The sequence below is a fragment of the Vespula vulgaris genome, chromosome 2, assembly GCF_905475345.1.
Source record: "Vespula vulgaris chromosome 2, iyVesVulg1.1, whole genome shotgun sequence".
NCBI classification, from domain to species: Eukaryota; Metazoa; Arthropoda; class Insecta; order Hymenoptera; family Vespidae; genus Vespula; species Vespula vulgaris.
The window spans coordinates 5,049,734-5,064,499 of NC_066587.1; the positions used below are offsets into that span (position 1 = coordinate 5,049,734).

Genomic DNA, 14,766 nt, shown 5'->3' on the forward strand with positions numbered 1-14,766 from the left:
TTTTCGAGTTTTTTTCCGACGAGATCCTGGTTCCTCCCTTTCTCTCTCTCTTTCTCTCTCTCTTTCTCCCCCCCCTCTCTCTCTTGTATCTCTATATTTCGAGTTATTTCACTCTTTATGTACCTTTCTCTCGTTTCTCGCGACGAACCTCGAAACGTCCGACACTGGAACATCACCATCGGCCTGCCGCGCTTTGCCCATATTTTTTCACCACTTCTCCATCTACCCTTTCCTCTTTATCAACGTCCGCTCAAAGCCGCCAGCAGGAAAAACTCGATGCGCCGCCGCAAGTTTCGAGTCTGTACTCTCTCTCTCTCTCTCTCTCTCTTTCTCTCTCTTTATGCCGTTGCCTCTAACTCGAACGTGTGGAAAGAGAAGCGTGAAGCGAACATGAGTTTGAGAGAAAGAGAGAGGAAGAGAGAGAGAGATAGATAGCAGAGGGATAGTACGGATATCGAGCTTCAAAGCGTTGCATCCATCCTTTCATCGCCCGACACTTCGCTCATATTCGGTTTTTTAAAAGCTCCGGATCTCCCCCACTCTACGTTTACCCTGCGTTTTTCAAACCCCTCTCTTCCCCATTCCTATCAACCTAAACGTTCCTTCCGCCATCCTTCGCTTCTTCCTATCCCCAAACCGCTTCGTCAACGGCCTACTATTATCCTCGCTCTCTCGCGTCCATCCTCTCGCTGCAACTTTTATTCCATCGAGAACCAAAGCAAAACCAGGGAAAACGCGTTGCACGCTCCATCGCTCGCTTTCATCACAGTGCAACGCGTTAAAACACGAAACGACGAGACGCTAGCAAATAGAAATTGCTCGGATCTCTAACGAGAAGGAAGACATCGTGATCGGTTTACATCGTGATCCGATGCAAACATCTTTACTTATGGACGAAAGATTCGATAGGGGGAAAAAAGGAAGAGAAAGAAGAGAGAAAAGAAACAAAGGAAAGCGCAAAATTAGAGAAAATGAAAAAAAGAGAAGAAAAGGGAAAAGGAGGAATAGAGAGGGAAAAAAATAAAAGAACGGAGAGTAAACGTCGTGAGATTCGTGCAAAGGAAAATACACGGGTTGTACGAGAGAAAGAGACGGACATACACGTTAGGTGCGAGGGAGGAAAAAGAAGGGTCGGATAAGTGTCGCTGGCGAGTCTCTTTCTTTATTTCTCTCTTTCTCTAGCTTACTTTTATTTCTTTTTTTTTCGCGGAGAAGGAAAGAACGCGTTTACAAATTACGCGCAGTCTGAGGCGACTTAGGGAGTTTCAGACTTTTAATTACTCCGTACGAGAGTCGTTCTCGTTTTCTCTTTCTCTCTTTCTTTCTCTTTCTCTTTCCCTCTATCCGCCGTTTACTCTCTATGACTGGCGCACGCTCTCTCTTTCGGATAGCTCTTCCTACCTCACTCGTACCTACTTCCAGTATTTCAATTCCGCAAGAGAGTTCCGACTTTAATATAAAAGGAAAGCCCGATTCTCGCTTCTTCCTAAGCGGTGCCGCCGCTTGCCGTCTCTCTAACATTCAATCCCAACCCCGACCCCAACCCCAACCCCAACCCCAACCCCGAGTCGCACTTACTTATCCACCTAGCTACGCTACCAACTAAGTTGCCAGCACCTTTACGCGCTCTGATTCCTTTTATACTCATTTGCGACCGAGATATCTTTCTCGGATGATCGAAGCATTCGACATTATCAAATTTCGTCGACAGTTCGTTTCTCATCGATTATTTCTTTCTCCTTCTTAACACGACTGACGGAGAAACGGACAGACTGGCGAATGCTTACGCATTACCATATATTTTCCATTTATCAGAGTCGACGGAAACTTTGCAAAACGAACAAACATAACGATTAAAATTCCTAGATCGAATATCCAGTATCCAAGTATAATCTTTGCTTATCCCATAAACCGTGAAGCTTTACGATCGTGGCAAAGTTAATGTAAGCGCTACGTGAACGTACATATGTATGCATAATATGTTAGTAACATCGATCGGAAAAACAAATTCTCTTTTAAAATCGGCCCAGTTAATCGTTGATTTTTTTAAACAGATTACTACCGGCGGCGTATCGATGAAAATGACGGCCATTATTATATTATACAGAGCTATACAATTTCGTTATCGCGATGTGAATTATCGACCGCGGGCTATACACAGAACTCCCTTTCTCTTTTTCTCTTTTTTCTTTCTCGATTCGAGGCGACAATACGCACGCGTTCCTCGTTAAAATGCTTAATGTTCTAGCAATGGATTTCCAACGTTGATTCTCTCTCTCTCTCTCTCCCCTTTCTCTTTCTCTCTTTTAACGCGTCCGACGGTGAAATAAAAATCGTTAAGATTCTTACGAGGACGTGTGTTTCCCTTAGTCGGTACCTATATGCCGTAGTACGAGTAATTCAACGTAATTAATCGCGAGGCGCCGATAAGCACGAAAAATGCAAAAGGGAGAGGAGAAAATGTGGGAGGAAAGCGACGGTCGTGGCACGCAACTTACGGTTTGATCTCTATTATCAGAAACGCCTACGTCTACTTGCTGTTGATTTCTGCGCTCTCGTAAATCTTTACTATTTCCGTAACTATTATTAAACTATTCCCGTTAAACTGGTCCTTTACTGCTTATTTTTACGAGAAGAAAAAAAAAGAAAAAAGAAATACACGTGGATAAATCATATTGCGTAAAGGTGAAAGTGTCGAAAATATTTGAAATAGGAGACGAAGAAGAACACAGGCGTGAGGAGAGGGCGGTGAGGGACTGAGATGTTAACGAATAAGTTATACCAATAAGTTAAACGCGATAATCAAAATGTCGTTGAAAAAAATTGAAAAAGGGAGAGAGGAAATTCGGGTCGACGCACACCGTAGAAAGTAAGTACGTATTCTACACCTGTTCATCCTCGCTATTTCCAAGATTCTCGGTTTCTTGTCGAGTTTTCCTCGACGGTAAGCCACGATCGAACGTTCGGTCGACAGTGATAAATGTTGTGTCAGCGTTGGATCGGAGCGTAGCAAAAAGTACGTATTATTTTGCGTCGTGGTCCGTTCTGCAAAGTAGCAAAAGGATTCTCGCAAGAGCGCAAGGAGATACGTTCGAGGAATTGAAAAAAAATTGCTGAATTTCTCGAATATCTTTGTGGATTCATCGAATCAAATGATTAGTACAAAACGTTTTGAATATAACATATACCTATATATATATATATATATATGAATAGCGTAAAAAGAGAAAGCGAGAGAAGTCGTTGAAAAGAAAAAAGAAAAAAGAAAAAAGGAAAAAATAGAAAAATACGCCACTCACGACGTAACACACGAAAGAGAATTTTTCTACGAAAAATGTGCCACACGCACCTATCAAGAGGATCGACGTTCGTGGAGTGCCGTGTGCGCATTAATATCGTGAATAAATATTTATACGTACACTCACGACTCTAGTACTACGTCAGGCGCAATACATTTAACTTGCGTTTCTTTCGTCCCTATCTAGTCGACGATTCTAAAGTCTAGACAGAAAAAGAGAGAGAGAGAGAAAGAGAGAGAGAGAGAGAGAGAGAGAGAGAGAGAGAGAGAGAAGTGCTTATTTGTAAAAAGACTTCCAAATGTCGTCTCTTGTTTATTTCGTACGTTTATCTGACAAATATATGCGAGGTCGATAGAAGGTACATATATACATACAGTATATAGGTACAGGTACGAAAGAGGAGGAATCGACCATTGTATTATTGGAAAATTTCACATGTAGCGATTACATTTCCATTGAGTTATTGCGATACAATCGATAACGATTCTCTGGCTCGAATGTCAAAAGTTCACGCTCCGTATTTAGGTTACGATAATATAAGTCGTTACCTCAAGAAATCGTTCGTTATCGAATTATCGAAACTCCACTGAGACTGTTAGGTTCATAACCTTATAATTTTCATACTCCCTATTATTCGAAGAACGATCTCTCGACAATTTCCCTTCTACCCCTCGCGAAATTTGCTGCAATCATATTTCGCTATAGTTAACGTATCGTCGAATTTCGAAGGGAAATCGATTCTCCGTGTTCCAAAGTTCGAACTTAATACGACGTTTCGTTTCTACGAACGAAAGAACGAGCAGTTGTCGAGATATCTCGTTTGATTTACATTATGCGCCGTTATAGGTCCACTTAAAAGGCACGTATGTATATAACGGAGCAAGGAAAGAGAGAGCGAGTGTCGAGCGTAACGCTTCGAGTAAAAAATCTTATCCGTTTTGTAAACACGTTTGGTTCTTGACTTTAATAATGCACGCTTTTACATATCTGTTTTCTGTTATCGTCTTGAACGTGGCACGTTGAAAATCAAATTTCGTCGTTAAAAGAAAATATTAACTTTCATAGAGAAGGAAAAATTATGAGAACGTAGCTCCTTTCAAAAACTCCAGAAAAAGAGAGAGAGAGAGAGAGAGAGAGAGAAGGAGGAATACGAAAAGAAGAAAAAGGAAGGGAATAGAAGTAGGAGCCCAAATTTATTGCTAATATTTTTCCCTTAAAAATGCACTGTGGTACGTGTGTACGTGCAAGACGAACGTACAGAATCCAAGAAGCTTTCGTGCGCGGATGCACCGACATTTTTTTCCTTTCTTAAAGCAACTCGGTAGTCGAGGACCCTTGGAAGATACGAAGAGAAACACGAAGGTGAAATTTACGCCGATGCACGTGACACACGCGAAGAAAGTTACTCCGATAAAATTCAACTTCCTTTACGTCGAGATCTTCGCGCGTTTTTACAGGGCAAAGAAAGCCTCCTACGTTCGCCATTTACTCTTTCTTCCACATCTCTTCTCCTTCGTCCTTGATCATTTTATTTATTTATTCAAACAATGGAGAATTTAATTTTGAGTTTTTCAAGTCTAACGAGAAAAATCGACGACTACAAAATGTCATCGTAATTAAACCTATCGAAATTCAATATAGAACATTAATAAATTAGATGAAAGGTTGTACCAAGGGTTTCTCCAACGAAATGAGAAGATCTAAATTCTTAAATATAAAGGATGTAAGCGTTGTCAGCGTCCTTAAACGGAAATAGGTATCCATGATCTTGCAGTGTAATCCCATGGAAGGAGAAGACTCGGAGGAAGAGACGATGAGTTTCACGGGGGTCTCGTGCTCGACGTTATTGGATGCAGCGACCTCGGTTCGTCGACGAGAGCGACCGTGTCGAATGTTCATGGAAAGTAGTCGTGACGCCATTGGCGCCTGTCCTTCCTCTTTCCATTCGTTCGTTCGTTCGTTCGTTCGTTCGTTCGTTCGTTCATTCGTTCATTCTTTCTTGCTTTCTTTCTTTCTCGCCACCGTCCTTGTCTTTTTACCACCATCAATGAGAAAGAGAGAAAGAGAGAGAGAGAGAGAGGGAGGGGAGGATAGAGCACAACGAGCAAGAGAATTTTTAACAAAACCATCGAAAAATCACTCGCTTCGTTCGTACCCTCCGGAAAGAACGAAGACAGGAGAAAGAGAGAAAAATATAGAAGAAAAAAAGCAGCGAAACAAAAGACGAAGAAATTCCGGAAAATGGAATTCATTCTCTTTGTCTTTCCCTCTCTCTCTCTATTTCTCACCCCCAACCCTTTGCTGCCCTTTCCCTCTGTCTGACGTTTTTTAATTAACTCGATCGTTCGAATCTGAGTGAAAATACGCGGACGAGAGGGCACTCGAAAGTTTTTCCAAATTGAACGCGGTACCTGCATTGCGCGGCGTACGTACATATAACCTCGAAACGAGATTCCACGTGCTTGTCGGCCGACCCATTTAAAAACAACGCCGAGCAAAAGAGGAAGCGAAAAAGAAAAAAAAAGGAAAAAGAAAAAGAAAGAGGGGCAAGGGTGAGTTTGGCTACGGATCGATCGAAGAAGCGTATCTTTTCGGAGGTCTCGACTCGTACTTCGGAGTAGCCCACTCTAAAAGTGAGTCCCTCGTTCGTTAGCCGCGTCTTCGGACGAGGAAATTTGAATTACTGCCAACTCTACAAAGGATAAAGAAAAAGGGAGAGGTAAAGAGAGAGAGAAAAAGAGAGAGAGAGAACTCTCGAATGCCTTTTTCCGAGACTCTTTCAGGTTGACGCGACCGAGGAGAAACACTTGTTGATCCGTACTATGGGATTGTGACCTTAAGTAGAGTACGTGGATTTGGATTAATTTGAACAAGTTTCCCAAAAAAAACGGGGCGATGAATAATAATTTTTCCATTTCTGTGTCTAAAATTAAAAGTTGAGTTTGTCCTTTATTCGGTCGTTAAGATTTATTTATTTGTTTTTTTTCTTTCTCTCTCTCTGTCTCTCTTTTTTTTTTTTTTTTTCTTTAACGTTTCACAGACAAACGAGCTGCACGACACAGCGACGAATCGATCATCACGACTTTTTATCTCGAGTGAATGAGTATATTATGCCAGAGGGTTCGATCTCAAGATCTCTCGACTAACAGTAAGTTAAAGGTGAAAAGTCGAGTACGCGATCATTCGCGTGAGATTTCTTTCGGGATTTTAACGCGACGTAACGTTATGCGACGCGACACGCTGCACCAAATGGAAAACTATGTATGTATATACGTAAGGACGGATAAAAAAAGAAATGTAAGGTGCACAGACTCGCGCGAACGCGAAAGAAAGAGAGAGAGAGAGAGAGAGAAAGAGAGAGAGAGAGAGATAGAAAACTTTTATTCCACCAGACGAGAAACGCGAGAAATGTCGTATTAACGAGAAAGTTTAAGAGGTCGAGGCGTCCTAACGCGTATAAAAGAAGAAAAAACACATAAAAAAAGGATGGAGCCTTCGTCGTGCCGGGAATAAAGTTCACAAATACAAATGTAACGAAAGTAGGTTACGTTGTAGTTGTTTAAAGGCTCGCCGTGCAAAACTAAAATAATTATTAAGATAAAAGAAATACAAGAAAGAGAAAACAAAAAGGGAAAAAAATTCCGTACTATGGAATTCCGAAGGAGTCAACTTTATTGAGATAGCTGAAGCACAAAGATAAGTTCTCAAACTTGAAATGATAGTTCTTAAAATGCTTGTTAAGAACGTGCTTTAAATTCGGATTAATCGTGACCGAATGTACATCGATAACGAATGAAGTAGTATAATAAAAATACAGAAGAAAAGAATAACTCGAGATTACATTAGAAACGTTAAGAGAGAATATTGCCGAGGGACGGCGTACTCGTTATTTTCTATTCTTATCGAAATAATTATTGGTCAAGAGACGAACGTGCATTTCTAAGAAAATACTCGAGATTATCTCGGCGCGTGATATAAATTGTCACACGTACATAGATCTCATAGTGTAAATACGATTATCCGAGAGACATGATACGCGAATAACCTAAATCCTCTGACGAGGAAAATGAAAGAGGTGAAAAAAGAAAGAAAGAAAGAAAGAAAAAGAAAAAAAAGAAAAGGACGCGTTTCCGCTAAGAGTATATAATTATAAAGATTCATCACGATTTTTAGAGCACATAATATACCGAAAAAAAAAACGGAAAAAAAAATAAAACTATTAAGTCGTCTCTATTTTTCTTTTTCTCGAGATGAGAGATGTTCGATTAAATTCGTACAAGGAGTAAAAAAAATTCCAAAATTGATTAATACTCACCTCTATTATCTTATGAAGTAATAACGACAAGCTTTTAAGCCCGACGCAATACGGACGATGCGTCTCTTGGCCGTAAAAATAAAAATAAAAAAATAAAAAAAAAAAGGTTGAAAATATGTATTTAAAAAGAAAAAAAGGGGGGAAAAAAAAGAAAGAACGAGTAGCACGTTGCAATGACGTTAACGGTAAAAGATTCTGCGAGCCCTTGAACGAACTACCGTCCCGTAACTTAACGCAGCAAGCTAAAGCTTTTTATCAAACCTCTCGACATAATTAATCACCGGTTAATTAACACGAGAGAGTCAAAAAGCAGTTATCCGCGTGTAACGTGTTACACTCGTAACGTCAACCTGTGGGTCGCTAGTTTAACCGAAGTTACATAAAACTATTTTCCAAGAGCGGACGATTTTTTTTCTATAGCGAACATTTCGATATATATTCTTTTTTGTATTCCGCGCTTACAAATAAGAGAGACGTGACGAAATCACGAATACACGGAAGACGTTATCTCTTTAACGTTTCAAAATAAATGTTTGCGAAAGATGGAACGAAAGATTTCTACGTACATATACAGAAAGATACGCGAAGTGCGTTATAGATCGAGCGAAAATAAATTCATCGTCTTTAATCTCTCAGTGGATGATAATGGCAGACAAGGAAAGAGATGGAGATAGACGAAAATAGAAAAGCGAAAAAAGAAAGAAAACAGAAAAGAAAAAGGAAAGAAAGAGAAAGAAAACGAAAGAGAACAAGAGGAGAGGATGATGCTCGTGGAATAGAAGAAGATAGACGGAAAAGGGACGAGGGAGAGAAGTTCGTATAGGAGATGGTGGGGGAACTCCAGTGAGGAGGAAAGGAGCGGTGGGTGTGGTGGGGGAACTCGTGCCGCGCGATAACCGTCGACCGAGGTGCAAAGCAGCCGCGAATTCGAAAGGCGGCCAGTTGCTGTCCGCGCGTCGTCGATGACGCGTCGTGAGAGTTTATCGTCGAGGAATCTTATCGAGGTAAACGTCGTGGTTACAAACGCGATGCTTCGATCTTTTCGAATAAATAAATTAGAAAGAATAAAATGAGGAAAGAAAGGAATGACGACGACTCTTCGATCATGATGATCGCGGCACGACCATGTTGTCGTATCGAACGAGGTCATATTTAAAATATATCAGTGTCGGTAGTGAGTGTGATGTTAAAAAAAAAAGCGAAGAAAAAGGGGGGGGAAGAATAAATAATAATAAACAAAATAAGAAGACGAGAAAAAAGAAAAGAGGAAAAAAGAAGGAAAATAAATACAAAAAAAAACATAATCACGACGACAAGGAGCCACTTGTGCGTCGTTAAAACTAAAGTGTCGATGATATTATTTCCGAGGATGAAGAAGTTTAGTTCGTTCGGAGAGACGCGCGATCTCGTTGCGAGATAGAACGATTCGAGATTACGAGGAAATAGAAATCTTCTCTGGTCTAAAGATCGTTTCTAATACTTGGACGTGTCATCGTACGCAATCGTACGAATGGAATACCACGCGACCTCTTTACGCTCCGCGAAATCTCACGTACATACATACAACAAAACATACGTGACACGAAACGCGATACATTTTCTTCGCGATGGCCGTTACGCAATAATCTTTTAAAGACCGACGCGTCTCAAGCGAATTAAGAACACGGCGGAGCTTAAAGGTTCACGAGATAAGAGGAAACTAGCGCGCGAAGAGATAGGCTAGCGATCTTTCTTTATATATATATATCTCTCTCTCTCTCTCTCTCTTTCTTTCTCTTGGGTGTGCCCTTCGCGGGATCGAGCAACGCACGAATCGATCTCTACGCGAGCAACGAGCAACGAGCAACGAGCAACGAGCTATGGAATCTCGTCCTCGACCACCGACGTCGCGTAATGAAATCCCATCCTCCACCTCCTCCTCCTTCTCCTCCTCCTACTTCTTCTCTTCTTCTTCTTCTTCTCTTCCTCTTCTTCTTGCTTCCTTCTTCTTCTTCTTCTTATCCGTCTACTTTTGATATCTCTAGCTCTATTCGCTGCAAGAATCGTTTTCGTTTTATTCGTCGTTACGCGTGCGCGAACCATTGTAACGTAACAGAGCCGACACAGAGAACCGAGTTTGATAATTGTGTAGCGGTAATGCATGATTTCCCACGTGGCACGATGCGTGTTCGGCTATCTTTCTCTTCTTATTTTACAGCGATTATAATACTCCGTTCTTAATCCTTTCATCTTTGACCTTTATCCTTTCTCTCTCTTTTTATTTCGTCCATTGAACAACTCTTACTAGCTACGTACAATGTATCATAAAAGAAACGAAATTCGCAGCTGTCGATCTTTCTCTTTTTATTTTTCTGTTTCTTTTTCCGTTTCTGTTTCTTCTTCTTCTTCTTCTCCTTCTTCTTCTTCTTCTTCTACTCCGTCGTTCTAGCAACAGCTGCAACTGCGTTAACGTCGACATGTGCCAGCTCATATCAGAACGTACGATCGTTTTCCGATGAAGCACGATGTGCCACGATATATACAGTCAATGGCTTTCGTCGCGAGAACGAACGGACTTTATCGAGAAACGTTTGTCAGATCGTGGCTTGAAACGACACGTCGCGTGTTAATAAACACACGCGTCAAAGATGCGTCAACCTACTCGTTTACTTCTGACTGACGCATGAAAACCGACTCAAAATCGATCCGATCATCGGAAATATCTCTCGTAACGTCGAACGTAACGTCAGTTACTTTTTTTTTCTTTTTTGCAAAGTGCAACGACCGTGAACTTGAATATTGAAATACACCATTGACTGAATTTGGAAAAATACGAAATTTGAAACGAGTCCGTATCGAAATAGTACGGTGAACGTGGCTCGTATAAAAATATCGCGTTCGGTCTGAGCAAAACTTTTTATTACGATATCTTGTCGAAACTCGATCAATCGTTGGAATTCCATCGCAACGACGCGTTGTCATCGTTGATCGACGTTTTCTAGTTTCCCAAGAGTAAAAGACCAGAGCGAAACGACACGAAGTAGGTTACGGAATTGGACGTTTCCGCGACAAAGAGAACTCCGATAGCATCAGCTTCGAATTTCATCGAGCGTTAGTCGAGCTCTAACTCCCGTTACGCTGAAGTTACGTTTTACGATGGGGGTTGAGGGAGGAGGGAAAGAAAAACAAATCGAACGTTCGAACCGTCTTCTCGCTTTCAAAGAAAAACGTGACTGGACATTTGAAAGGTTTTTGGTTTTTACGTTGATTTAAGAGATATAAATTGATCGATTTGAAGGGATAATCCGACGTGAGATAACCATATATCGTTCCGACGAAACATTTATTCCAATCGCTGGATTAACCCTTGTTTCGCGGACGAAACGAGCATTCCCATCCCTTTGAGATACTCGATCTTAATAATCCCCTTAACGTAGGTGTCTCCCACCATTTTCAAGCTCCTCTCCCAACCTTCTTCTCGTACCTTTCTCTTCTCCACGATTCGCTGTTTTTATCGCTATCTGAAAACTGCGAACACTTTCTTGGATAGGAGTATATCGTTTCGGAATAATCGTGACGATAACCCGTTACGAGATAAGACAAGGGGGAATAAGAAAGGAAGGGATAAAGACGAATACGATTCGCTGCTAGTTTGCAAAGGAGAATAATAAAAAGAGAAAGAGAGAGAGAGAGAGATAAAAGAAAAGAAGATAACTAGAAGTCGCGATCTTGCTGCACGAAAGAACGTTCTTTTTAAAATTGCAGCCATCCACGTGGAATAAAATACGTATATATCGAAGATAGAAGAAGGGATAGATGTGTAGCGTACAGAGGGATGGAAACAGTCGTCTACTTCGAAATGAAACGGCCGGTTCTCTAGCGCTTCTGTCGCAAAATCGTAGTAGTGTCGTCGTTTTGAAGAAGAGTCACGTAATCGGAAACGATTTACTTCCGTGTCTCTCAGTCTCGCATCATTCGTGTACGTGCAGAAGCGTAGATGCAATGGGGAAGGGGTAGTGCAACATGTATCGAGAAACAAAGGGGTCTGGTACACTGGGAAGCAGAGAGGTGCGCGAGGTCCGAATATATGAATATCCATTAACGAGCCACGAAATATTTAATCGTCCGCGAAACGAGAGATTGAATTATTTTACTGCGCAACTTTAAAAAAATGTGCTCGTCTAAATTCTTTCCTACCATTTTATTCTCTTTCGAATAATACCATCGCGTATTTTATCGCATTTTCTCTCTTTCTTTTCTTTTCTTTTTTTTTTCTTTTTCATTCTCAAAATTTATATCGTAGATTTGTGCTCGGAGCGAGTTTATAAGCGAAGCTGTTATACGTAATCGTGTACCTCAGCGATCACCCATTAATCGTTTTCTCGTTCGAGCTAACTCTGGGACCCATTTTTATCATCATGGAGCCCAACCGCGTTCGGATCGTTAAGACCCCCCTTGAGCAACCCAACTCGGAAACCAAGAGAAAGTCCAATTCTCTAGGTCACGTTAAAACTCTATGAAAAATCATCGCGATCTGTTTGTCAGTATTATTAAAATTTCAAAATCCGACTACGGTACGTGCGTAATAGTTGAAACTTTCGAGAAGGTTAACGTATTCTACTTGAAGACGAGGACGGATCGTAAGAACGACGGTTCTTCGACGGTCATTACGAGTGTTTCTTTGAGTAAAAGAAAAATCTCTTTGTCGAGAAAGAAAGAAAAAGATAGAAACGATCGCCAGGTTAGTCGTCGTAAAGTTGTTCCATTCGAAAGAAACGGCTTCTTTCGGGGATAAAGAATGTGTTTGTGTATGGGAGTTAAGTGCACCATTTTGTATCGGCGAAGCAATTACGAATAACAAAGACGAGGGAATAACGAAAGGTGCTTCTTTAAAGTTTCTTTTAAAGCTGCTGCCGGCTTAATTACATCATCGTCAAGCTGACTCGATTCGTCGTAATTCATTTAAAGTGGCTGCAGTCGCTATCATTTTCGGGAGAGAACGCGTGAATGAATGAGAAAATAAAAACCGAGTGAGAGGGAGGGGGCGAGGTTGGTAGTGGGGAATAGAGAGAAGCATTCGTTCCACTCGAGACTCCTCGAATTCATCGTGGTTGTCGAAAAAAAGAAAAAGAAAAAGAAAAGGTAAAGAGAAAAAAAGAAAGAAAGAAAAAAAAACAAAACGGACGAGATTTCTCGTATGGAAAATTGCAGAATATTCGTTAACGAGCAGCTGGAGTCAGTGTTCGTTCTTTTGTTGACGCCGACAATGACGATGACGACTAGGACGATGTCGACAATGACATGGATGGTTCGTGCTCGTTGAGTCATCGCGTATTTCCGTGTAATCTTTCGTTGAAAACTCGCGGGATCGTAGAGAAATGCGAATAAAGCCGGCGGCGGCGGCGGCAACGACGACGACGACGACGACGACGACGACGACGACGACGACGGTGTGGTGGTGGTGATAGTTATGGTGGTGATGATGGTGGTGGCGGCGGCGGCATGTCTGTACCGTTCGTTTGGTCGGTCGTCGCACGCCTACGCGACATACCAACAAACTCGACTCGTACGAGTTGTTATTCTTAGTAGCGAGGAACCGTCATAATACACGCTGATAATTGCGAGCGGCATAATGAGAGCGAGCATTAATGTCCTTCAATTCTTTGGTATCGCAAGCACGCTCAGCTCGTTAGATTAATCAGAATACGAGAGAGACTCGACGGTTCTCTGCCCTTTTTCTTTCTTTCTCTTTTTGGTCATATACAGACTAAACGAGTGGGATAGTGAGTGAGAGAGAGAGAGAGAGAGGGAAAGAGAGAATAGAGAGAAGTCGAGCGAGAGAAAAAGAGAGAAAAGAACTGGAAGAAATTAAGAGGCTGTCTACGAGAGAATATAGGAAGAAAGTAAAGAAAGAAAGAGGATTGAGGGCTCGAACTAAAAGGAAAATTCTTTTGGAGTCCGCGCACCTCCACCATGCTTTGAATCGAAGCGCCTTTCATTCTCATTCCCGCTTCTCCTTTCACAAGCACCGATGCGATGCTCTTCTTCCGTATTACCACCTTCTTCTTGCCTATCCGAAAAAAAAGAAGAAAAAAAAAAAAGAACGAAGACTCATTTTTTATATGAAAACAAGGATAATATCGGCTTCGGTTATACATCTTTCTTAAACTTCGTCTCGAAATTGATCGAGATCGAGGAAAAATTATTTAAAAGAATGGACACGTTGTCGGATATGCGAAGTTCGTAAAAAAAAGAAAAAGAAGAAAGAAAATAGAAAAAGCAAGTCGACGACACGTGCGTGCTCGCGCAATACACGTTGTATTTTTTTTCTCTCTCTCTCTCTTTCTCTCTCTTTCTCTATCTCTTTTCCGTTCACTGTCTACCCTTTTAACGAAGAAAAATGGAAGAAGTCTTGGACACGCGACGTCTCGGTAACAAGGCGTGTTTTACGAGGCGCGATTAGGACACCGCATTTTTACGTATTCGTGGCTCGGGCATTCGATGGACATATACATAGGTTGTGTACGTTCGATCGACCGATAACGACAAAGAGAACGTTCGAATACTGTTTATATTATTCGCGTACAAAGCAAGATCTCGAGGAGTATAATCGCATTGATTGGTTCTCCGCGAGAAATAAATTTCATTCTGCTCACGAGTGAAACTCGAGAGAACCCGTTTCGTTCCGTACGCGGTTAAAGCACGCGTCAGCTTGTAACGCCGAGTAAAGAAAAGAAAAGAAAAGAAAAGAAAAGGAAAAAAGTACAAGGGCGAATATTTGCAAAACATTACGTCGATACGTACGCTGAAACGCAGACGCGAGGGAAAATAGAACGCAAGGAAAATTGCTCCAGCTCGCGTATATTTTACTCTTTTCCCTTTGTGATGCTAATTCTACTTAGCGAATCCTAGAATCGTGAACTCCCGTGGTAAATATTAAACGGGATTAGCAAAAATTAGATAAGCGAGAAGTGCATCGTATCGCGGTAGTATGTGCATGCTGCTAAAGGATTCGTGGATGGTAGGATGATGAAATTAAAAAAAAGAAGAAAAAAACAAAGAAAAAGAGATGGGTCCTTTCTTCTCTGTTTCTCTCTTTCGAGGCTTCTCTCTAGACGCAATCTAGACTCAACGTACGTACATATATACGTACGTACGTACATACATACATAC

The 14,766-nt window shown here is 41.3% G+C and overlaps 2 protein-coding genes across 13 annotated transcripts in view; one reads left to right on the forward strand and one right to left on the reverse strand.

Annotated features, from left to right (window-relative positions):
• LOC127072756 (E3 ubiquitin-protein ligase MYCBP2) overlaps positions 1–14,766 on the reverse strand; it is a 163,663-nt gene that overhangs the window by 127,034 nt on the left and 21,863 nt on the right. The gene's annotated exons all lie outside the window — the stretch shown is intronic.
• LOC127072765 (uncharacterized) overlaps positions 1–14,766 on the forward strand; it is a 74,031-nt gene that overhangs the window by 47,350 nt on the left and 11,915 nt on the right. Inside the window, exon 1 of one of the 6 annotated variants that reach the window (XM_051013458.1) lies at positions 8,471–8,618. The exons of 2 other annotated variants lie outside the window; for them this stretch is intronic. The gene's annotated coding sequence lies outside the window, so the exon portion shown is untranslated. Of the gene's footprint in view, positions 1–8,470; positions 8,619–8,768; positions 14,727–14,766 lie in introns of those variants that run through there. 3 more of the 6 variants (XM_051013459.1, XM_051013460.1, XM_051013461.1) reach the window with 3 other exon arrangements.